A 25,842-nucleotide genomic window follows, 5' to 3' on the forward strand; every position below is an offset into this window, starting at 1 on the left:
GTCCAAGAATGAATCTTACAGACAGAGGAGAGTAAAGCGATAGAAGTTCATTAATCGAGGATACAGAGAAGCTCTCAGGAGTGAAGAGGTCCCAACAGAGGTTGCCCACGTGGGCCTCCACTGACAATCTTTTATTTAGGACTGACCCAGGAACCAGTGGCCTTATCCTTCTTGTGACATTCTGGTTTGAGTAAGGACTGGTGAGAACATCTTTAATGGCTTCCTCTGGGGTCTGGATATTCTTTGTTAAGTCACAGGCAACTGTCATTAAAAAAATATCTTTTCCACCCACACCTAGGGCAGGGTGACCTGGTTTGCTCCCTTATCTCCGGTTTCCTTATATCTCAGCATTTTTGGGACTTCTGTGAGCCTGATCACATAGCCCCCTATCTACCTCTCCCCACCTAGCCTTGTCTGTCCCTTACTCACTCAGATGTCAGCCAAAAAGACTGTCTGCACATGGACATGAACCTATTAGGTCGATAGAGACATGACCAAAGCCCTGATTGGCACGACCCCGTGCACCCTGGTTGCTTAAGAGAGTTCCACAAAAGATCTCATAAAAACCCCTCAACTTAGGTACTCTGAAGGCAGCCCTTCTGGACCCCCTTGCTCTCCAGGAGCTTTATACTCTTGCTAATAAACATTGCTTTGCTGCCCACCACTCTTCGTCTGGTCTACCTCTTCATTCTCTGAAGCTCTACGACCAAGAACAGCAGCACTAAAGGCAAAGACATCTTGCAACGCTACCATCACACCCAGGGGTCTGTGCCTACAACATGCAATGGCTCTTGTTTCACGGAACCCATTTGAGGAAACCTTGTGTGGGCTTCCAAAAGTCACCCAGGGATCCTGGGGATCATCACAGTTAATTGGTACTACTGAGCCTTACTTGGCAGCACATCATTTATAGACGGACCCATGTGAGCCTCAGCGAAGTTCACAAGGCGAATGATGGGGTCAACCCCACACCACAGACCAAGGCTCAGCACACAGGCTGAGTGTGGCTCGCTCATTTTTCCAGGGACGTAAACCAAGCTGCAAATGCATCTTGTCAGATGTCTGGGCTCTACACTGTGGAATTATACTGCTAGTAAAATAATAGTGGCTGTAAGCATTACTATGACTACATAGAAGTTGAGTTTTTTCTTCCCAGGAGAGGTTCACATTGTCTAGAAGGGAGAGAAATAAATAACAATAAAAACTGGGAAATATTATGATCAAGCTTCCCGTGTGCATTTAATAAAAGTCTTCTGAATGTATCATTGGGTTAATGATCTTATCAAGGGGTAGGGAACGGTGTACCTGCTTCCACCTGAACGATGGGAGGTGGGGGGCTCACGAGAGGGCAGGAGGTGAACCACAGCCTGATTCTGGTGGGGGCTTTCCTCAGGAGAGCAATGTGGGGGTCTTGAGAGGAGGGGAGAAGGGAAGCCCCAGGAAAGGTGTGTCGTGAACACAAGTCTGTGGCCAGAGAAGCTGTGACAACTGGGCACAGCCTCGTCCAGGAGCTCAGTGGGCGCCTGGCAAAGGGCGTGGAGCACAGCACTATGGCTGTGGCTGTGGTGGGTGGTGGGAATCGCAGGGAGGATGACTTTGACCCCCTCTAAGCTGGAAGGAGCCAGCAAGGGACAGGACAGCTGGAAGTGCCAGAGGGGCAGTGGGGAGACGGATGGTTGGACACAGGGGGTGGAGGGGAGACGGGCAAGTGCGCTGGTCCTGGCAGAACACTTCAGTGTGGGATGAGAGGCCGAGATGGTTTTCACAGGTGTGCTGCTTATTTCTGCTTCCCCAGGCCTCCCCCCTCCCACGTGTGGGACTGACCTCAAGTCCCAGATGGTGTGGGTGGGGCACAGATCATCCAGCATACTCTCTCTCTTTCCAAAGCGAGGACACTGGACTCTGGGGGCATCCCCTGTGATCCCACTTCTCAGGAGGTCTCCATCTCCTCATGTTTGGTGCCCACGCCAGAGACCAGGATTAGCCCAAGGCCTCCCTCTGCCTCTGCCTCTGCCTCTGCCTCCCACAACACTGCCACCAGGGATCCAGCCCTGGGACCTTCTGCTCTGTCAGCAGGGCAGCTGCCGCCCCCCCCCCCCCCCCCCCCCCCCCCCGGTAAGGGCCACGCAGAGGTGGCATCCAGGGTCTGCAGCATAGCTCACCCCAGGTGAGCCACATGCACCCATCTGTTACTTCTAGAAGGAGGGGAGAGAAAGCCAACTGGATGACCTATCAGGATTGATTTTATTTCATTGTGCAGATAATCCCAATTTCCCACAAGTATTCCCAAACCGATTGTTACTTTTTAAAGGCAGATGTCTTTGTGAGCAGGCTCACACGGGGCGTCTCCCTTTGCGCCCCCACATCCTCAGGCATCAGCCCAGCACCTCTTGGGGGGCCAGACTGGAACTTAAATCCACACGTGACTTTGTCTACTTTTACTACTTCTACGGTTCCCTGGTTTGAGTTACTGTAACCTGGCGGATCCTGGAATGCTCTCCCAAATGTGGCAAGACTCCTTTTCCTTCCCTATGTCTTCTGCTTCTGTCTCCCGCTGTTGGGGCACATGGAGCCCTTTGCTCCCTGGAAATGCCATGGTAATTCCTCTGCATTAACTCACTAATGCTGTTTGGATCCTGGCTCACCCTGTGCCCTGCTTGGTCTAGTCCAGCCCTACCCATTCCTTAAAAAGTACGCTAAACATTGTGTTCATCCATTAAGTGTCCCCAAACCCAGGGATCTTTACTTCCTGAATTTCAACATCACTTTTGATTCTCCTCCTACATTGTCTCAATAAATTCAACTTATTTAAAAAGTGAGCCCTTCATAAGCTTATCAATTAACACGTGGTCCTGAGGGCATAGATCAAAAAGTGCTGATAACCCAGTGGTTGAAGAACCAAGTATCTGCCTAACAAGAAAACAGCCCTGTGCGTGGATGTCTCAGAATCACCCGCCACTTCAAGAGGTTGTGATTTTCTTTCAGCCCTGTCACCCCCACCAAGGCTCTCTATGTGGCCTTGCTCCCGAAATCTTTCCAGAAGGGTCTGCGGCATCCTTCTTGACAGCAAAGATGACAACACAGTGTTTTCTTCACCCTACAATATTTGGGATTTTGTCTGGCACAGAGTAAAGCCAGATTCAAGACTTGGTCCATTGACAAACAGGCTACAAACAATAAATTCTGTATTGACAAAGTCTCCTTCTGATCTCTGCCGGAGGTTTCCAAGTTCCGTGTCATCCCTACATTCAGTGGTGTCCTAAGACTGGAGACCTATCTTTGGTTATGGCTGGAATAGCCAGTGGTTGAATGTGCATTTAAACACTTGGTAAACACTTTTAATTATGATGGTGGGTTGCCCACCACTTATAAGAGTTAATGTTTGGGAAAATTGCCTCTAATAGAATTAGTCCTACTTTCATCTTTTGTGATGGAAAATAACTAAGGTCCAAAGGTTTAAGGCAAGGAACATAAACCTTTTAGAAAATTCTAAAGAGGCACTGACTTCTCAGGTTGCTATGACTCAGCTTGGTTCTGGTTCTTTCTGAAAAAAACGTTCCATTAGAGGAGTGTGGAATGTTCTTATGGCCATTCTAAGCCCACAAGTACTTAATTTCTCCACAAAGAGGAAAAAAGCTATTGTTTTCGGTTTACTCAGATTTTTTTTCTTACTCATTTCATTATTGGCCAATCTTCAAAATGAAAGCTATGGTGATATCCTAGGAAGTTCATCTCAAGGGCAGCCGGTAAGGATGGCTTCTTACAGTCACTGTTTCTGAGGCAGAAACTCACTTCACTTTTCTCTCACAACCAAGTGGGGAGCAAACACTCAGTTGCTAGTGGCTGAAATAGAATTAATGATTTAATGGCCATATGTATCTCTTCTTCTCAGCAAGCTTCTTCCTTTGGATGACATAGACGGCTTAGACATGTAGGTCACTCAAGATAGCTATAGATGTCTGTTGCCAGGGAAACCAGGCACAGCTGAACACACTCACCTCTGAGGTGGTTAGAGCCCCCCTTCATGGACAGAGCTTCAGAACTAACTGCCAGGACACACGGAAGACCCCTGTGGGTCTGCGGACATGAGCTGTGGAAAGCAAGCCCATCACTGGGAAACTTCTGGATATCTGTTATCTTGAATCTAAATTTTAAATAATTCTGAAGAGTTGTGGCACCTTTGAAAAACAAGTTTAGTTGGCCCACAGGGGACCCATGCTGGTTTGAACGTGGAGCAGATTTGCCCTCTCTGTGCAAGGACCTGTTGCTGTTGAGTAGATAGAGAGGCTCAGAGTCCCAGAGGTGCCGGATCCAAGCCCTTGCTGCAGAGCTCATCATTTGCTGATGAGCTCATACGGCTCGTGTAATGCATTATTTGCCCTTTGACTCCCTCGATGACACCATAAAATATTCACTGAAAGAGACCTGGCCCAGCCACACACACATTCAGAGGAGAGTGGGGCACATGAAAGCACTGGTGTCAATCATATGTTTCCTTAAATCTGTTCACAAGGGCAGTGCGCATATGGCAACACAGTCCCTGCTTTCACAGGCAAGAACAGAGAAGGTGGACAGAGGACACTGACACAGAGCCAGGGAAAGCAAGGAGACCTCGCCCCCCCAAAGGTAGGCTTCTCCTATTTTGTTCAACAACCAATGAAGGCACTGCCCTCTTAAAAAATAATTTCAGTGGGAATTACCTTCTTCTGCAGGTGATCACATAAATGGATGGAAAGTCCATGTCTGGATGTGTGAAAGTGAAGGCTTTTTATGAGTGACTAGCCCACCTGAAGGCCCCAGTGGGGTCAGCTGCCTGAACCATGCTCCTCCGGAATCAGACATGGTGCCATCGCAGGTGAAAAAGGACGAGCGGATTCTAGCAACCCAGAGTTAGTGCAGGTAATACAAGGGAAAATGAAAGGGAAATCAGAAAAATCAGGACACACACAGAGGTCCTAAGAGGTTATGTGTTTGTATTTCTTGCAGTGGGTTCTCACAGTGGCAATCTTTCTATGAAGAGGGGCATGTTCACATTCATGCTAATGCTGGGAACAAGGGGAGAGTACTGAACAGCAGCCACAGTAGCAGAAAGGGAGTTGGGGGGTGGTGAGGCCCTTTGCAGGCCAGGCCTGGGGACTGCTTACCTTTGAGGAGGGGGCGTCCCCACCCCAGCCTCACCCGTTCCTGGGAGCCTGACACAGTTCCACATGCTCAGCAAATCACTAAAAGATCCACCTGTTTCCAGTAATGGCACTGCTATGATCAGGCTTATTCAGATCTTCTTTTATGGCTCATATGAATTAAACAAATTTTATTCCAAACATTAAAATGTGTTTTACCAAAGGAGCCTCATTATTTTTGTATAAAGTATCTTATAACCTATGTTATAGGTCTTATAACCTATACCCAAAATATGCATTAGTTTAAGAAACTGCTGTGAAAGCAGCAAATATTTTTCAAGCACCTTCTGTGTGTTGAGGACAGGAATAGGTCATTTTACTCCATTGAGTTCTCGCTAGAAAACTGTACAAACAGATATTATAATTGCCCTTTGCAGGTGATTTGCTCAATGGTCTTACATCCTAGAATGCCATTTTATTTTAAGAAACTTCCCTGTGGGATGTATCACATAATGCGGGGAGAAGCCTACAAAAAGGAAAAGCCATAATCACATGTGGCTGCTGCCTGACTTTCCAGCTATGAGATTTCTAATACACGTTCAGTTACCATTGTGTTATCACTCCAATCACATGATACAGACAGAGATCATGCCGTGGCTTGGACACACTATGCATTATTTTTTTTAATTGACTCTAACAGTAACGACAACAGAAAAATAAAAATGAAACTTTAAGTTGAAACTTAGAAATTGTATGTAACTTGATTAGCTAATTGTTATTTCTGTAGGGGGTCAAAATAATTAGTTTAGAGAAAAAGATGTGTCAACTGTTATTCTGGAAAATGAATGCATCAAGTATTTTGATGGTGGGACTATTTACAAGACAACGGGAGAGTAAGCCTAAATGCTGCATGTCTGTGTGTGTGCGTGTGTGTCTGGGTGTGGGAGCTTCGAGCACATGGCTGCATGCAGCTGGGTGTGTGAGAGACGCCGCAGAGGAGACAGGAAGGAGGATTCCCTGCCCCTTATAAAATTCTAATGTCTTCAAATCCCAGACTGTGAAGCACTGAGTTCACTGGAGAATCTTCTCCGAGCCACATAGACATCTAACAGAGGGCCTTTAAAATTTTTACCCCTTTTTAGTATAATAATTAAGACCAAGACTAAAGGAACCCAGGAGCAGGAGCAGGAACAAACCACACGGTGTCTGCTGCGTTGTAATCTCACCTACAAAATATAGTGAGCGCTTTTTGCCAGCGTGGAAATGATCTGCGTGTAGTTTTCAGCGCTCTGCCTAGTTCTAAAGGAGATTCTCAAGAAAATAGGCCCCCTGGTATGCTAGGGAGGGCTGATTAAGTCAAGGATTAACTGTGCAGACCCCAAGAAAGAGTGTGAGCAAAGTGGCCATGGCAGTTAAGTTCCCAACCTCCAGGGGAGAAAGTGGAGGAGGTTTTCCTGACATAGTTTGCTCTGCACAAATGCTTGACTTTTTAGGACAAAATGTGGGTAAACCAAAAAACTTGAGAGCAAAATAACAGCAGACCAAAGGCTCTCATCTAATTATCTTTGGAAATCTGTGCTTTAGAGATGTGGGCCACGTGGTTGTGATTACTTGACATTTCAGAGATTTTATCCTATGGATTTGAACGCTCCGTGTAATTCAACTCAATCTGAAAGGATGTTGAGCGGAACGTGACCACGATAACAGAGGTGCACCTTCCACACATGGACAGAATTCAGTCTCAAGTATCATGACGTCCAGACCTTCTCCAAGCCTGGGTCATCCAAGTTTACAAAGAAATGGGAGACAAGTGGAGGTGCTGACAAATATTTATGCTACTATTTTCTGTTAGAAATGGAGTTGAGAATGAAGGAGCAACAAAGAAGTGCACTCACGTGTCAGCGCTATTCCTGAGTACATACCAGCGGCCTTTGTGGCCTTTCCCTAAGCTCAGCGGTGTCCTCCACAAGGCTCCTGCGCCCCGGGGCGGCCCCCAACACGGGGCACCTCTGCCGCGACCTGCACTCAGGCGCTGGTTCCAAAAGACCGGTTTGTCATGAACGCAGGGACTTACCCTGCTCCCTTTGTTTAAACACCCCACACCTAAGTAATTAGGGCCCAAGATGAAAAAGATTGTTAGAAAAAAAAGATTTTGAATGAAAATTGCAAGTAATGTATTTGCAGAATAAAGGGACAGGTTGAGGGCAACAGGATTACATTGATCTGTGGATTTTCTCTCCTTGTGAAAAAATAAAAGTAGTGTGTCGTTTGGACTAAGGTGCTTCTAATTGCTAACCTCTGCGATGTTTTTATCCAACTGCAAGAAGTACGTGCAGTAGGAGGAGTGTCGTTTCCCATCAGTGATGGTTGGAGTTGGGGATAATTGAGGACATAGCACACAAAGAACTCCAGAGAACGAGTATACTCATTTTTAAATTTTTTTTAAAAATATTTTTATTTATCTATTAGAAAGAGAGAGAGACAAGGAAAGAGAGAGCACCAGCAGGGGCTGGGGATGGACAGAGGCAGAGGGAGAAGCAGACGCCTGGCTGAGCAGGGAGCCGGGTGTGGGGCTCAACTCCAGGACCCCAGGATCCTGAGCTGAAAGCAGATGCTCCACTGATGGAGCACATGAGGCCCCATTTTCTAAATATTTAAATTGGGTCCAGTTGCCTAATCCTTTGAACTACCTCTTTTTGAGGCTTTAACACAGTGTGTTCAATAAAAGGAGACCAGGATTATGGAGGCGAAACTGGATTTTGGTGCAGACACCCCTACTGGGTGCTCCCACAGATGGGAGGAGGAAGAAGGGGAAGAGCAGATGGAAACGCCTTCTGGTACATAGCGAGGGCATGACTGCCCGTCACATCGCACAGACAGTGGATCCATGTTGGAAGCACATGCATCACACCCTCAACTGCGTCTTTAAGAAGCTGTAGAAAGCACCTCCGATGGCTTAGTCCTACATGATGTGCCCCCTCTGCCTGCTTCTCCCTCAAGGCCGCAGCTCCCGGGGCTCCCTCATCAGAGCTCATGGAGAGTCGTTGCAGCCTGCACTGACCACTCCCTTCTCCAACTCCAATTTTATGTATTGACTCTCAACTTCAATGTCAACTAGAAAGGCCAGATTTGTGAGAAATTAAAGGCTGGACTTGGATTCATCCAGGAGAACCGGGTCCACAGAGCACACCAGGGGGGTGAAAGCCACAGTTCCCTCAAGCTTGTGGACCATGTCCAGCCTGCTCCTTTTGACATTAAGCATTTACCTTTCTGTATCTTATGCAATTCACACGAACAAGTTGTTTCTTCCCCAATGAGAGTCTAAGAGGTTGTGAGGGTTGACATAAAGGTAAGCATTTTCCTTACACATTCTCTCAATTTCAAATTAATACTCAAATATAGTGAATGTTTAGCAAACATCTGTCCAAAGGAACAAAGGTGACTACATAAAAGGCCATCAGAAAATTCTGAGAGCATGGAAAAAGGGGTTATGCTGTAACCCGAAGTATCCTACCTTGGAGCCACCGTGTCATCAATGTTTGCTTGGGATGGAAAGTGCCTTTCATTTACACACATGGCACCGTGGGAACAAGTGGATTTACTGCAACATTCATATCCAGCACCTCTCAGAGACCTGCTGAGTGGAAGACTCCATCTCAATACTGCAGATTTAAAACAAATCAATAAATGTGGTCCAAAGTGGAGACAGAAGAAGAAGGCAGAGAGCATAACTTCACACAACTTCACTTCCCAGACCTGCCCACCAGTGTGCATTCAGTGTCCTCGGGAAACAAGACATGGGTATTTCTGGAAGCATTTTAAGTCAAACTTCGTTTTCTGACTTATCAGTAACACCCCCCAGAATAAGGGTGTGGAGTCCAGAGCAGCCGGTGGACCCCTCGGAGAAGCTCAGCAGGAAGACAGCACAGAGAGCCGCCCCCCGACACCCCCGGCTCGCTAACCGCAGGGTACAGGAACTAGACTTCAACTCCATGAATCAGACTACGTGTCCCCCTGCAGCCTTAACCCTCAGTGCCGGAGGCATGATGAAGGATGATGGGTTCATTCATGCCGTAACCCTCCAGGAGCCTACAAATACATGTTAGGTAGCATATTCAATCAAATCTGGTCAAAAGCAAGATCCTATCTTGGCTGTGCTAATGGGACTCAGTTGCCTCAATGAGTCCTCATCCCGACTTGACAAGAGAAACGAAGTCTTGCCTTGTCAAGTGCTCTGGTTGCATGTGGGTCCCGGTGTCTTTACAATGAGGATTCCTTCATGTTGTGGTGATGGCAAGGTCACCAGTCAGCCCTCGGGGCTCCAGCCTGCCCTTCCCTCCACTGGGCCCTCAGTGACCTGGAGGCGGGAACATGGAGGGGCTCCCCCGCCTCTGTCTTCTGCACACCACTTGGCATGAGGGCTGTTCACCTCCCTTCCACTCCCAAATGGCAGCCTGCACTCAGGCTCAGGGCTCAGCTCCGGCCAGGCCTCAAGGACGCAGGGCTGAGGGAGTCCAGGCCAACATCCTCCCCGCAGAGATGAGGCTGCCCCACTCTGCCCTCCTGGCCCTGCCCTCCCAGCTCTGCCTCAACCAGGTGCTGGTCTCTGGGCTCTGCCCTTGGCCCACAGAATCTGGACAGTCACAGGCACTTCAACTGAGATGAGGCCTGTTCTCCACCTGCAGGGGTGTTTGCTTGGGTGTCCTGCACCCTTGAGGTGCAGCAGGAAGGAGGCTGTGTGGATTCTTCTGACACCACTCCCTACTCTCTTTCCTCCAACCCAGGAGCTACATTCCTTCCCGCTGGAGCAGGGGTGACCAATCCTTCTGCCTCCCAACACCAGGGGGTGGATATGGGTTGGGTTAGGTTTGCATCTAACTGGCTGCTTGCTGTTTTAGTACCTTTGTTCTCAGCAATAAATGTCTCTCCCATAGTTCCCAGAGCCAATCCCCCCTTGTCCTTGTGAAGGAAATTCACCTCCTTCGGGATTGGTTAGCACCTTATCCTGCTTCAGCTGGAGGTGGCTGGAGGTGACTCAACCTCCCTGTGCTTTGGACTTCTCTGTCCGAGCTTACCACATTCTTGTGAGATTTAAACGGGCTTGTTCACATAAAGTAAATAAAATAGCTTCTCATTCATGGTATAAATGTTTAATCTATAATTAAATGATTATTTTGAAAAAAAGAATGAGGATGAGAAGTAGCAGAATGGCCTCCAGACCAGCCTGAGAACACCCAACAGAATAAAAGAATGAAAAGAATAAATATGCTAAAAAAAATACAGTGTTACAAGTTCAGGACCATGTCAAGGTGGAGAAGCCGAGAAGCAAACATCCTGAAAGAACCTTGTGATCCTCTTTGGGTTGATTTCATCAACAATAAGTCACTTGGGCTAAAATCATGATGTGTCCCACCTGTTCTCTGTGAAGTCTGCCCTCGAGTGTGAGATTCTAGCATCCTGGCAAAATAGAACTGAAATCTCAAAGTACAAAATGGATTCTGGAAATATTGCAAATGTATGTGTGCAGTGATGACAGGTTATTCTTAATGGACATGAAGACGGTTCCATTAAGGCCATTTTACAGCGAGTCAGCCCACCTGGGATTGTGATACGAAGGATATGGATTGTCCTGCATTACAAAAGGGAAATCTAAAATTGCCTATGATTGCTGTTAGAAGCTGATTAACTTCACCGTGTAATTTGGGAAGACCCCAAACTTCACTTTCGCCGGAAGGTGGGATGAGGCATGAGGTCTAGAGCGGCAAGAGGATGGCGTCTAGAGCCACTCTGGCATTTTGTCAGCTGGGACTCTGGAATCACTTGACCAGTCTGTACTTCTGTGTTTTCATCTAGAAAACAGGCCATAAGAGCACCCATGATGTGGGTACACTGTGAAAATAGCACACAATTCACTAAATCTGTACTAACCTGAAGGATCAATGCAATTGCATAAGGCTTTATGTAAAAAAGTGGATTCTCACTTCATTCAAACTCCTCATTAGCAGAAGAGTAAATTTTAAATATGGAAATCCCTTCTTAAAAAGTTCATCTAAAAGCAAATACATACAGGGCCCCTGGGTGACTCACATGGGCAACTGTCTGTCTTGAGCTCAGGTCATGATCTCAGGGTTCTGGGATGGAGTCCTGACGTTGGCTCCCTGCTCAGCAGGGACTCTGATCCCCCCTCTTCCTCCACTGCTCCCCCTGCTTGTGCACTCTCTCCCTCTCTCTCTCTCTCAAGTAAATAAATAAAATCTTTAAAAAATAAAATAAAAACTAAAAGCAAATATATATCTAGGAAATTGTGGTTTGAAAGTAACAATTTGCAGCCTACAGTTTCTTCCCAAAGATTGCCATCAGCCCTCAATATACTAATTAATCATTTTTTGAAATGATTAATTTCAAGGGGACAAAGATATTTATATCTAGATGTATGTAACTGATACAAAATCAGAAACCATAGAAATACAGAATGTATCCACCTTTAAAATTAGTAAATAGTTTAAAATCATGTTATAATGTAAGGTACATGGGATTTTCGCGGTTTTTCTTGTTAGATTCCTTTCCCTGTCTCATCTCTGGAGAAGCCAAAACAAATAACTTTACTTCTGTAAATTGTTGGTTTCACTGCAGTAACTAAAATATAATCATATAAAGCTTATAGAGAAAAAAAAAGTTTAAAAATAACGTTTCCCTTAAAGTAACTCAAATAATTGACGTTGAGTTTAGACATGGTGATGTGTGTTTGGTCGTTAGAGAAACAGGGGTGTGGATTCATTGAGGGGAAATCATAAAGCCCAGACTCTCCGGGATGGGCTCCCCTTGGAGCAAGTGCCCTTCACTCCCTGACCACTGACTTGTTCAAGACACACATTTGCTGACAGCATTGTTTTTTTCTAAAAAGACAACAACAAATACAGGGGGAAAAGCCTGTGCTGTAGACATTTAAAAATGAGGTGGGTGTCTTTAAGGTTATAGGGAAAAGGGATTTGGAAACTACAATTTAGTGCCCAGATAACGGATTACTCAGCACAAATAAAGTCAATTTCAGACATGTGTTATCCTAGATCATTTGTCTGTTCCATTTGGGAAAAAAAAAATTAGTGCAGGCTCAAGACTTGTCCAAAAACCTAAGTAAGTAGCCATGAGACCCAAGACACGGAGATCTTAAACAAACAAAAAATGCATTAAAAAACAACTAAAGGAAAAAAACAAACAAACAAACAAACAAACACACCAAAAAACCTCCCTTTCTGAGTAATTATTCCAAACTAAACCTTTAAAACAATAAAATGATTTTTTTTAACAGTGATCTTATTTACATTTATTTTTTCCATTATTACACAAAAGTAACTGGAAAATGATAGGAAAATGCCCAGTGTCTTTTTTATAAGAAAATGATGGCCCATAGACAAATAAAATAGCGTAGAACGTTATAATCTGGGGCAACCAATGGAAGGCTAGGTAGATAAGGAGAGAGTCAGTGGGAGAAGGGAAAGGATCTGGCATTGACACATGAACTAGTCGGGAATGACACTAATTTACAGGGTAATTATGTATTATTCCCCAATATTACCATGATAGTACATGGTTCAGTAGTGGAAGACTTCCACATGTTCATAAGTGTTTATGACAGTATCAATTTTCTAGTTTAGAATTTATATTCAAAATTACCAAAATAATTAAGATGTTAAGGTACTGATACCTTTTTAAAAGGACACAAATGATAGAAGTTAAACAGGAGTAGGTGGGACCAAAGAGATGAAAAATAAGGTGGAAGGGAGCTGATGTCTTCATTCTAATTGGTGGATGTTAAGAGTTACTGGGTACTTTCGACAAAGTCCGAAATATAGATAAATACTTAAAGCAGTAAGTGGATGCTGATTTACACACACTCCGTTCCCCACCTTTTAAGTCATCATATAAGAGGTTAAGCCAAGAAATAAAGTGTATAAACACACCAGTCACAATCACAGTGATAACTCACCAGAAGACCAGTATTAGAGATAGGTTTTTTTTTTTTTAATATTTTATTTATTTATTTGAGAAAGAGAGAGAGCACAAGAGGGGGAGCAGCAGAGGCAGAGGGAGAAGCAGGCTCCCCCTGAGCAGGGAGCCTGATGCAGGACTTGATTCCAGGGCCCTGAGATCATGACCTGAGCTGAAGGCAGACACTTCATTGACTGAGCCACCCAGGTGCCCAGAGATAGTTTTATCTGACAAGTGATTGAGTTGAGCACCAGAATATTGTATTTTCTATTTGATACCCTTCTGTAAGTTTTGAGTTACTCAACCACATTTCTGTGTGACAGGCCTATAGTCCCTTTGCTCAACTACCTGGGGATAGATGTGTTTTGGAATTAACATGTTTTTCGTACCACATCTCTTCCCAGTAGGGTCTGGGACAGCATCTCATCATCAGCGGCTCTACACATGGGATGTAGTTTCGACATAGCTTCACATTAGTTTAGAACAGATTTCACTGTAAGAGATTCACAGAAACTTCATTTCCCAGTGCCCTGTGGGTTTTGTAGCTGTTCTGGGGACGTTGTGGAGCTCTACCTAGCCCATAGAATGACACTCACACACATTGCCTCCACAGTAGAATCGCCACAGAACATATTTGGTGCACCTTACCCTGAGCCCTCATGTTCCCTTTCAACTGAAGTGTCTACTATGGTGAAGTAAAGGTAAGACGCATTGACCAAAGGCATTTTCTCCTTTGAAACAACCAAATACATGTATTTATGCAGCAATAGCTACAGGGATGAAATGCTAGAGCAGTTTCCAAAAGAACATTCGGTGTAAGCATGATAAAGTCTTTGTTTGGATTTTGATGGAAGCGTCTCCATTAGTTTGGCTGAGGAGGGGCCCTGCCCTGATCTGCAGTATTAGCAGCAAGGAATGCCTGTCCTCTGCAATTCACCCATCTTTCCACTCCGCCTTTGTCAGAACTAATTTTATTCATGTTTTTTTTACCTAGGACTATAACCTTTACTTCCAGGAAGGACAAGATAAGTTCCCCCTGCAGATGAACAAAATAATAGAATGTAATGGCAGGTGGCAAACTCAGCCAAACACCAGATGATTCAGTTTATACACTGACATTGATGGTGAAAACTAGAGAATGGGATCCCTAATGAGTACTAAGGGAACACAGTTGGTGAGGATGACTACCACCCATGAACTCATAATTATTTAATCAGCCAGCAGTATTTGGGAATTTAATGGGAACAATGCTGGGTCATGAGATAGCAGAGCATGGACCACAAAGCATGTCCTCCAAGAGCAACAGGACATGGAAGGGGATCTCATGTCAACTGTGAAGGAGACTGGAGTCATGGATGCTGGTTAGAGAAGAAAAGATGACAGCACATAGTGTTAATAAAGTTATTGTTTATTTAAATGTTAGTACTTGATTTGAGTTTTTTGAAAAGGGTAAGTTTGAGATTGCTGGTGTCAAGAAGTCTCATCTGACATCATAAATCAGACCTGAAACTGGCCCTGTTACTATAGGAACCATAGCCCCAAAGCCTCACTGAAGTTTTGTTTGACTGTGAAAATTTGACTTGAAGGTAGAGTGAGGAGGGTCCACCAGGCTGCTGGCCCGTTTGGGTTTGGAAGATACTGAGGAGCATGAGCTCTGGACACCTGGCCATCTCCCACTCCTCGAGTCCCTCTTACATCCAGGGTCCTTCTTCATGAAGGTTGCGGTGGCTACTGTCCCAGGGAAAGGAAGGAGGAACAAAGAGCCAGCATGAAATATCCCATGGGCACATGGCCTGGAATGTTCAGAAGGAAGTTGAGGTCAAGAGGTCTTCCTTTTGAAAGGATGAGGGAAAAGGTAAAGGTTAGAATGGATTGTGGCCAGACTGTGGGGCACCCTGCACGCCACAATGAGGAGTCTGGAAATTATTCTATGAGGAACAAACACTGGTTAGAGGTGCAGGATCCTGAAGAGCGAAGCTTAGGAAAATGAATGAGATCACAATGTGCAATTGTAGAAGCAGAATAAGAACACAGTGGAGAAATAATAGATATATTAGTCTGAGTTTGAAGAAATGGAGGGTTAGACTAGATGAGGCAACTGGAGAATACATAACACTGAATGTGACTAAACGTTCAGGTAACTCTGTGATGGCTTGCAGGGACCCACTGTGGGAGAGAGGAGGATACCCAGGCAGCTTCCAAAGATTTTATGTCTCAAGACAGAGATGTCTTGACAAAGGACAGGTTTGAAGACAAAAATACACTTGGATTTTAAGTCCAAGAATAGGATGGTCTGTTCAGCTGACAGCGGGAAGACAGGAAGCAGAGTCTGGGCAGGTGTATATCCAGGATCCAGGTATAGACTGCTGAAACCAGAAGAGCTCATACAGTCACCAGAAAAGGAGAACGCCAGGACTGCAATAAACTAAATGTCTGGCACACTGAGAGCAGAGGAGGGAAGAGACCCATATGGAGAGAGAAGAAAAGGAGGGAAAAGGAGACAGAAAATCAGAACGTTGTGGAACCACAGTAACCGGGGAAGGAGAACTTCACAGTCATAGAGTGGGGGCTGCACGTCGTCCTGGGACCAGGACTGGGACAGGAATCCATCACTCACGGGGACGGATCCTTGGGGTGAAGACAGTTAACTTTTCATATTCAGGTATATTTTCAGATGGAGGCTTTTTCTTTTTCTTTTCTTTTTTAATATATATTTTTAAAGATTTATTTATTTATGATAAACATAGAGAGAGAGAGAGGCAGAGACACAGGAGGAGGGAGAAGCAGGTTCCATGCTGGGAGCCTGACGTGGGACTCGATCCCGGGACTCCAGGATCGCGCCCTGGGCCAAAGGCAGGCGCCAAACCACTGAGCCACCCAGGGATCCTCTTTTTAAAAATATTTTATTTATTTATTCATGAGAGACACAGAGAGAGGCAGAGACACAGGAAGAGGGAGAAGCAGGCTCCCTGTAGGGAACCTGATGTGGGACTTGATCCTGGAACCCTGGGATCATGCCCTGAGCAGAAGGCAGACGCTCCACCGCTAAACCATCCAGGCATCCTGAGGTGTAGTCTTTTCGTATTTGCTTCCTTTGGTAAGACCTGATATAGTATTTTTAAGACTTTATTTCAAATAATTCCTGTAGCAAGATATGCCCTCTTGAACATGTTGGAAAATACGACTATCTTAGATTGTTATGAAAGTAGATTGCATTCCCACTAGCCTCTTAAATTATCAGACACCGCCTGCCTGGCACCACCTTCACCCCCAACCCCACCCCAACCCCCACCAGACACAGTTTCTAGAGCAAAACTTAAAATCTCTACTGAGCAGATCAGAGACAATAGGGAAGGTGTAGATAAAAGGAAGGAAAAGTCCAGAGAAAAGGTTCTCAGAAATTATGAGTCCATATCATATACCACATTTTGAAGCCATATAAAAAAGGTAAAAAAAAAAAAAAAAAAAAAAAAAAACACAACATACCAGCAACAAAAAAGGGACTCAAAAGCTGTGAAGCCAGAAACCATCAAAAATATATCCTGGGGGATCCCTGGGTGGCGCAGCGGTTTAGCGTCTGCCTTTGGCCCAGGGCGCGATCCTGGAGACCGGGGATCGAATCCCACGTCAGGCTCCCGGTGCATGGAGCCTGCTTCTCCCTCTGCCTGTGTCTCTGCCTCTCTCTCTCTCTCTGTGTGACTATCATAAATAAATTTTAAAAATTAGAAAAATATATATATCCTGGTACAATTCTTAAAAAAAAAAGGAAGAAAGAAACTCATTTCACTTAAAAATAATCAAATAATCAAAAGAAAAAAATCCCAATCCATTCTTATACAAATTACTCTAAGAAAAAGAATTAAGTACAGAATAATGTCTCTTCCGAAAATAAAAGCATGCCAGGAAGACTTTTCCACAAAACAGGAAAACACAGACCAGTCTCACACAGGAGATGTTAATGCAAAAGTCTGAAATAAAATATTAACAATCACAATGTTAGAACGTATTAAAAAGAAGTGATTCATGAGCAAGGAGGTTTATTCCAGAAATATGAGTGGCTCAGTATTAGAAAGTCTACTGACAAAATGCATCATCGCAACAGAGGTAAAGAAAAGTCATATGATTTTCCTAGATATATAGAAGATATTTGACAAAACCCATCACTCATTTTTCTTTTTTTTTTTTTTTCCATCACTCATTTTTCTTAAAAATATTCAATAAATAGAAACTGATGATTATTCTTTCTTTATGTGCTTCACCCAAAGACAGCACCTGCCTTAACAGGAAAGAACTTCCACCCACATTAGAGACAAGGCATTAAAAAAGAAAAAGTGATCAGAGACATAGCAATTAGGAGGAAAGAAATAAAGTAAGTCGACTGCCTGACAGAAACAGCATATGCAAAATAAGAGAATTTGGTACAGGAGCAGATTTTAAAATCAATGTAAGGAAATAAATAGCCTTCGTGTATACAGACAGAAAGCAGGTTAGAAGATCTAGCTAGAGAGGCATCTACATTAAAAACAGCAAAACCATTTTATTATTTTTTAAGATTTTATTTATTTATTCATGAGAGACCCAGAGACAGGCAGAGACACAGGCAGAGGGAGAACAGGCTCCCTGCAGGGAGCCCGATGTAGGACTTGATCCCAGGATCCTGGGATCACGACCTGAGCCAAAGGCAGACACTCAACCGCTGAGCCACCCAGGTGCCCCCAAAACAGCAAGCAAAACAATTTTTTGAAAAGAAAAGAAAATGCCTAATGCATTTAATAGCAGAAATTCAGATATTTATCTAATAAAAGTTGGAATTTAAAATTTCAGAAACGCCGTCTTCAGGAGCACCGAGAAACGAGATGTAAAGCTAATAAAATATACACATAGATAGAAACTCTAAAACTCTGAGGAAAGAAATCAGATACTGAATATAGTCCACATGCATGAATTAGAAGATCAATAGTAAGAGGTCGATTTTCTCATGAAAAACAATTCCAGATAGATTTTGCAGATGTTGCTCCCTCCAGGAGGTGGCGCGTGATGGACACTTGGTAACTGTGGGCTGCACGGAAAGATTCCCAAGTGGAAACGAGGGAAGAGGGTGAATTTGCAGGGATGGGTGGGGAGCACCCGAGGCACTACCTCGGGGAGGGAGGTACTGGGTTAGGCTCATCACTGACCTTCGTGTCGCTGGCACACCCCCCTCACCAGTTGTCACAGCTACATGGGGTTTCCACAGAACTTCCCTCCTGGGAACATTTAAAATAAAGCGACAATAGACAATAGACATGTGTGTCAAGGTCAAGCTCCATGTCCACGTAGACATGTACAAATTTGTTGTAATAACTAAGGCATTCTCTAAACTTCAACACTTTCAAGTCTCATTTTTAAAAATTGAAACTCATAAAAGGGAATGAAAATAAGATAAAAAGGATACTGAACAGGCTCTCAATAGGAAATGTTAGTAGTATACTCTCACACATAGACTGTACTAAGAAAGCCATACCAATGACCATTTGGCAGACTTAAGGCAGTTAATTTTTATGTTTGATTTCCGAAGGAATCAGAAAAAAAAATGAATTAAAATTTGAAATTTGACTGGCACTGTTGACTGTTGCAAAGCACACACACGTTGGCTGGATGATGTGGGGAAAGATGAATTCGCTCCCACTCCTTATGGAGGCTCAAGCTTGTGGGCACTTTGGAAGGCTATTGTTTTTTAATGGATTTATTTATTTGTGTGTGGGGGGGGGCAGCTGGCAGAGGGAGAGAGAGGATCTTAAGCAGACTCTGCACTAAGCACAGTCTGACGTGGGGCTAGACCCACGACCCTGAGATCAGGATCTGAGCACCCGGGCACCCCCAGAGAGCTGCTTTTCAACACTTTCTGCCACACTCCACAAGGAGAAGCCTCTAGGCTGTGAAGGAGGACCGCTGGCAGGTAGAGGACAGCACCCTAAGTGCGTGACCCTGAGTTCCCACAGGACAGCGAGCCCTGGCAGGCTGGCTGGGCTGCACACTGGCTCCCACTATTTTGATTCAGGTATGTCAGAGACAGCAGCAGACAAGACCGTGTCCTGGATATGCTCTTGCCCGCATTCCACTTGGGTAGATGTCCATCACAAGAATGTCCAGAGCTCTGCAACTGCTGACTTATTTGTTCTTCTATTCACTCCATCGCTCACCCCAAGGACCACACGGTTTCTTGTCTTCCCCTGTGGCTGTCTGGAACGAAGAGAAGTCAGCCCTTTAGGGGGATGACAGACACCGGTGTTCCCCGGTGCTGACTCCCAGTGTGCACCCCATCCTCACCCATGGGGTAGCCCAGGCCTCAGGTCACCATTAGGTCTCCCTCTTCCAAACCTCTCTAAAGCTCGGCTCTCCCTTCACACTCCTGCCAGCGTCTCAGAACCACCACAGGGAGCCCTGACATGTGTCCTCAAAGACATATGTTCAAGTATACCCCCACGCCCGGTACAGGTGAAGGTGGCCTTATTTAGAAAGAAGGGCTTGGCACTTGTAATCACGTTAAAATGAGGTCCTAGCAGATATGGCCAGTGTCCTTAGGAGGGGACGGAGGGGCACAGAGACCAGGCGGGGAAGGAAGCCAGGGGACCAGGAGGCAGAACTCGCAGAAATGAATGCCCACAGCTACTCAAGGATGTCAAGGAGCCTCCAGATGCAGGATGAAGCAGGAGACGGTTCTTCCCTAGAGTCCTTAGAGGGGACATGGCCCCACTGGGAGGATGAATATCATTGCTGTGAGCCTCCCGGTGGGCAGTGACAGGTTAACAGCAGCCACAGGACCCGACGCCACCTCTCACAGGACTTTGGGTCCCAGGCCGTAATCTCAGAAGAGTGTACTCTCTTTCTAGAAGTTCTGTAGGAAGACGCCAATCCTTCTTATTTCAACAACTGTGAAAGCTCTAAGTGAACCCAACAAACTCCATTTTGGTGGCGTAACCCGGAGATTTGCATGCACATGTTTTGCCTGCTCACATGCTTGAGCCTCAAAGGTGCACATGTATAACCAGGGGCAGCGCCGTTCGCTGCACACCCGGGAAGGCATGCCATCCACGGCAAACAAATAGTGCAGCCATAGCATCGGGCCGCTGGGGAAATGGCCAAGAGCTCCTTCTCAGGGAGCAGGGGGGCGCTGATTCAGAGAAAGCAGTGGGCGTCACCATGCCGCATGGGAGGAAGGCAGATGATAGAGGTGGGGACCTTAGTCCTGTTGTCACAGACCGCACTGTCGGTTCCATTGTTCAATTGCAATTTGCACCAAGTTCTGACTCACCCAACCCTGGAGGGGACATTTTGGGGATGTAGAGAAGCTGCAAAACTATAAAATCAATTTAGCTGAAAAAGCTTTGGGCAGTTTTTCTTTTGAACAGTCTCATGTTATTTATTATTTCTTATACAAATGAATAATGCAACAAATATTCCACACAGTATTATGGGGGCGGGGCACAGATCAATGTTTTGAATGACTATGTCTTCCTTATGTGCTTTTTCCTTCTCAGCATTCATTTTGACTTTCAAAAAATTACTGTTCCTATGGAAACAGTAATGATACCACTTTGCCCTAAGAGCAGTACATGAGAAAAAATGATAGTATATAAAGAGTGTCTTTTGGTTTTACACTGTTTCATCCCTACAATGTCCATAAATACATACCTATTACTATCCATAATACCAAAAAAAATAATTTTAGAAAAACCATCCAAAGGAAGACTATTCTTGATATTAGACTCAAATATTTTTTTCAAAGTTCTATTTCTTAGTGAAACAGAAATTTTGATCCTTATTTCATTAGTTTCTTAATTCAGCCTTCCGACAATTATTTATTCCATGCTTACTCTCTGTAAAGATATAGAGAGTATTTTTCACGGTGTGATTATCTTCTGTTAGATCGGAGGAGACTTTGACAAGAACTAGTGCATGTGTACCTTATTATCCTTGTGTCCTTAAGGAATTAGAATGATGAAAGCATCTGGATTTTTTTGTTTTCAGAAGGATTATTTTCAAAGCTAAATTGTCAAAAACAAAAAACGAAAAAAAAAAAAAGGAAATCACTGTGGTCCAACTCACTCTGCCTTCATTCTGTCAGCGGCTGGTCAGCATCACATGCCTGCAGGTTAATCATTTCTAATCTTCGGAGCTGAGACCAGAGTGGTCCTGAGCTGCTAATAAGTACAGACATTAACTCGGGGACTCTCTAAGCCAGCGCCTTGCTGGTCGTTTCTGAGGGATGATACTGAGAAGTTAGGAGAAATGGGGCGATGTGCATATTTCATCCTCAAGGTAGCATAAATCCTAACTCGGTGTGATGTAATTGGGATTCACAGATAGGTTTTATCTTCAGGCGAGAGGTGACTCTTACCTCTACAGCTTGAGGTTCTCTGTTTTTCTTGTTTAAATAATTTGCATTTATCTTAATCAAAATGTGTAATTCGGGGCTGATGAAAGGCACTCATTTTGATGATAAGCTTTTTTTCAGTAGGCTACATATCAATTTTAATTGGATGTCAAAGTCTATGTTCTTTGGCCTTGTGTGATTATTCACAATTTAATTTGCAGAGGAAGCAGGGAAGAAACCAGGGGAAATAGCTTAAACTGAAGTTTTCGTATTAATCCTTTGGGTGAAGGAAGTATACACAAAACACAGATGGTTGTGATGTAATAACACTGAACCTCGCTGGACAAAGCACCTTGCCCACCCGGCACAGTCTTACCACCAAAACCCTCTAGGAAACTTTTCTCTGAAGCCGGAGTTTTCTGCACCTTCGAACCCTGACATACTGACATAATGGAGAGTTGACTTGGAGACTCTGGGCTTCTCATGATTTGGGCCTGAGAGCAGACATGCCCACAAGAACAACAATTAGCCGGGAGGGGGGGGGGGGAGTGTTGCAGGGGTGAGAGCCAGTCCACATGATGCCTGTTTTCATGTCTTGTGGCCACTCTGGAAGGTGGCATGAGGCAGTGGGAAGAGACCCGGGGTTTCGGAGACTTAACCAGCTTCCAATTTCAGCTCCACCTTCCACAACATTTGAGAAGTGCAAATAATTTATCTTTTTAAACTCTCGTGTTCTGATATCTAGAGTGGGATGATAACTGTGTTTGCAGAGTTTTTTTGCAAATAAAAGGAGAAAATACATGTCAAGTGCCTAACAGAGATATGGCACATAAAATAAGCAAAAATATATTTATACATATCTTTCTCAATTCCTAAGAGCAAATTTATTATTTTATTTCCCTCTCTAGAAAGAAAAGTTTCTAAATGACAGAGAGAAGGAAATCCTTTGCAGATCTTCTAAGTCCAAAGGCGGTTGTAGAAACAGGGCCACGTGTGGCCACCTGGACTGCAGGACAAGAGGAGTCAGGGTACAGAGCATCTTCAACCCACAAACAGATCCCCAAAGGGCACTGGGGAGGCCATGGGCTTATGCCTCAGTTTTTTTAAATATAAATGTTCGTTGGTCCTTTAAAAACTTCCTGCTGGTGTGCACTCTCTTGGATTATTTATTCTCATTTTATTTACCTCAGCAATCTTTTGAGGCAGTATTACTTGCCACTCGATTGCTCAGCAGGCCAGAGGGTGAAGCCTTGCACCCCAGGTCAAGCTGCAGAGCCAGGGCAAGCCTGACCCTGGGGCAAGGAGCACTTGTCACCCCACCTGCTTTCTGGTCCCTACGTCCCCCAAGCCCAGCAGCACACCCAGCTAGTGTGAGGCTGAGACACTCACAGTGTGGTTGCCCTTCTTCCAGTCACTTATTCACCTTGTCTTTCGTCTCTCTCTCTCCTTTTTTTTTTTTAAGATTTTATTTATTCATGAGAGACACAATGAGAGAGGCAGAGGGAGAAGCAGTTTCCCTATGAGGAGCCTGATGCAGGACTCGATCCCAGGATCACACCCTGAGCCAAAGGCAGACACTCCACTGCTGAGCCACCCAGCTGCCCCCACATTGTCATTTCCTTTCCATCCTGTGTCTCTCACTTGCACAGACCAGGCCTTCCCTTCTGTTTCGGAGCTGATGTTTTGTCTTTGAAAATCATTCCTACTCCTGCGATGCTTTCCACTATTCACGCTGCTCCCACCATGTTTCTGTTTCTAACTGGGAAGTTGGCTGTTATTGTCCTGACGATGCGCTGCTTCCACACGGATGGAGCTCAGGGCAGGTGATCATCCTAAACCCAAGCACAGGGAAGCTGCCAGCCTTCCTGAGCTCATGGATTGAAAGAGCAGTTTCTAGTAACCACTAGAAATCCGTGCTGCCAGAGACACTTGACCCTGGGGCCCCCCTTTACCTGCTGCTTGAAATCACAGCTGGAAGCCCACACCTCCATCACTGGCCTCTGGTTTTGCTCAAGCTGGTCTTCAGCCCAACGCAGTCCCGTCACCCTTTCTCAACGAGGTGGCTAATTCCACTTTGATAGTATCTACATCACGTTACCGAATGTTCATCTCCAGCCCCAACCTCACTTCTGACCTTCAAAGACCCCACCACACATCTGTTCAGCACACCCGAGGCTCAGCCTCATGTGGCTCATGTAGGGTCACCTTCGTGCACAATCACTGGCTGAACAGACCAAACAGAAAGTTACGGGCTCAAGTCACATCAAAAATCCTGATCCATCAAAAATCCTCCAGGTTGAGAAGACCCACCCAATGACTGTGTCTTTTTGTGCAAATTGCCTACCCCTCTGTATGTCAGGTTCTTCCTCTGTACACAGAGGTGAGCTATTGGTTTCAGGATAAGGAGGGAATGCCCCTCGTGGCCGCACCAGTAGGTACATGTCTTCAGGGACAGCGATGTGTCATGGGGCAACCAGCTGTGAGACCAAAGAAAGGCCCACACTTCCCTCCCCTGTGCACCTTTTATTTATTGAATTACCTGTTCTTTGAATCCCACAAGTGACTTAAAAATCACTCTAAGATTATTCTTGCATGTTTAGTCAAATTCAATTGGCACTTCTTGCTAGATATGCCTGCTTTTATCATTATATCACTATATGTTTTGATGTGTTTAAATTAGGACCATTACCATCTGTTCCTGTCATTTCTTGCTGGGTGACAAACCACTCCAAACTTAGCAGCATAAACCAACAACCACTGATCCATAGATCAGAAATCTGAGCAAGGCACAGAAGAGGATGCCCTAATACTCCATGATTTCTAGGGACTCAGACAGGAAGTTGAGACCAGCTGAGGAGGACATGAAAGGCTAAGCTGAAACTGCTGGGCCAGGGACCCCCTTTTGAGATGGCTTCTTCACTCACACATCTGGTGCTATGTCCAGGAAGGTTGGGCTCAGCTGGCCCCTAGATGGGAAATCTACATGTGGCCTCTCCTATGTGGCAATATTAGGGTCACTAGAGTTCTTGCCCAGTGGCTGGCTTCCTCCAGAAAGTTTCTCCAAGGAACCAGGCTCAACCTGACCCAACCTCAGAAGTCACAGGGCATCAAGAGAGAGCACATTGACCCCCTTTCTTTGTGGGAAGAGCTGCAGTCAGTTCCCATTATCCATGGTGGCTACTTTCTATAAAATCTCCATGAACACTGAAATTGCAAATACTGAACAATTATTCCCAAGGGAAGCATGAGGTTAGGTTCCTGGGAGCCTCTGGTCACAACATTTTAATAAATCAATGAATACACAACTTTGTTTTATGTGTGTTTCTGTTTAAAGACACTTTATTTAACTTAAATTGTTGACTCATTAACGTTGACCCCACAGCCAGCAGCTCTGTAACTCAGGAACAAACAACACTCATCTACACAGAGTATCTCCTCCATGGGCTCATCACAGCCCTCTTGCCCTTGGAAGCACAGACAGCGCTTCAGTCCTCTGCTTGGGGGATATTGTCAACAGTGACATCACCAACAAAAAAAGCACAAAAATGCAAAATGAAAACATGTGTCACGTAAAAGATGATGTAGGACCCTTGTCTGCGGTCTGAGATCTGAGACAAGAGAGCTGAGCACTGTCCTGTGCAGCAGCAGGTGGAGCCGGGCAGTCTGGAAGCTCTGGGGGTATCTGAATGGCTGTGAATGAGCATCGAGCATGGATTTTGAGATTACGAATAGAATTTAGTGAGTAAGCAAATCCACAAATAGGGAATCCACAGATGAGGACCTGCTGTGTTTTCCCAAATCACCACCCCCTGGTGACAGTTTATTTTTGTGCTTTTTAGTGAGCAGGCTCTAGATGCTCTTCATCAGTATCAGTGTAACAGAGAAATATTTACGCAGATAAGACACAGGCCATGATCTTCTCAAAACTCTGCTTAGTGAAACGTTTGATCGCCATGGGTGGGTGGCCATAGTCGGGTTCGTGTAGCTCTCTACTCTGGGACACCCATCCTCCATGGCCACAGCCTCCAGCTGTTCAATAGGACTGCTTGGAGAAATAAATTAGGTGCTCCAAAGCCCTAAACATTGCTAGGGCCTTACATTTCTAGGAGTGGCAAAAAATTTTAGTCTGTAACCAGATCTTAGAAAAAAAGACTTAGATCTTCGCTAAAACCATGAGTTTCTGCACAGAAATCCGAGTTCAGAGCCATGTTGGAAATCTGTTAGGGAAAGAAAAATAAATTAGATGAAAATAATCAGGGAAGGGAGAGGTTGATCTTTTGTTCTAAAGCATTTGAAACTGTGGGGAACACATCCACTAGAGAAGCACTGTCATCTTCTAGAAGAATGAGTAAGCTGTAAGCCTTGCATGAGCTCCAA

The 25,842-nt window shown here is 44.9% G+C and overlaps 1 long non-coding RNA gene across 7 annotated transcripts; it reads left to right on the top strand.

Annotated features, from left to right (window-relative positions):
* Positions 1-3,560: 3,560 nt before the first annotated feature.
* Positions 3,561-22,583, top strand: LOC112643939 (uncharacterized). 7 transcript variants are annotated; one of them, XR_003125984.3, is made up of 4 exons: positions 3,561-3,746; positions 4,514-4,626; positions 4,713-4,899; positions 22,374-22,583. It is a non-coding gene; the product is annotated as an uncharacterized LOC112643939 (long non-coding RNA). The 7 variants fall into 7 exon arrangements; XR_007411439.1 differs by having other exon boundaries at positions 4,553-4,626; XR_004812168.2 differs by lacking the exon at positions 22,374-22,583 and adding an exon at positions 14,104-14,508.
* The last annotated feature ends 3,259 nt before the right edge of the window (positions 22,584-25,842 follow it).

The sequence above is a fragment of the Canis lupus genome, chromosome 1, assembly GCF_003254725.2.
Source record: "Canis lupus dingo isolate Sandy chromosome 1, ASM325472v2, whole genome shotgun sequence".
NCBI classification, from domain to species: Eukaryota; Metazoa; Chordata; class Mammalia; order Carnivora; family Canidae; genus Canis; species Canis lupus.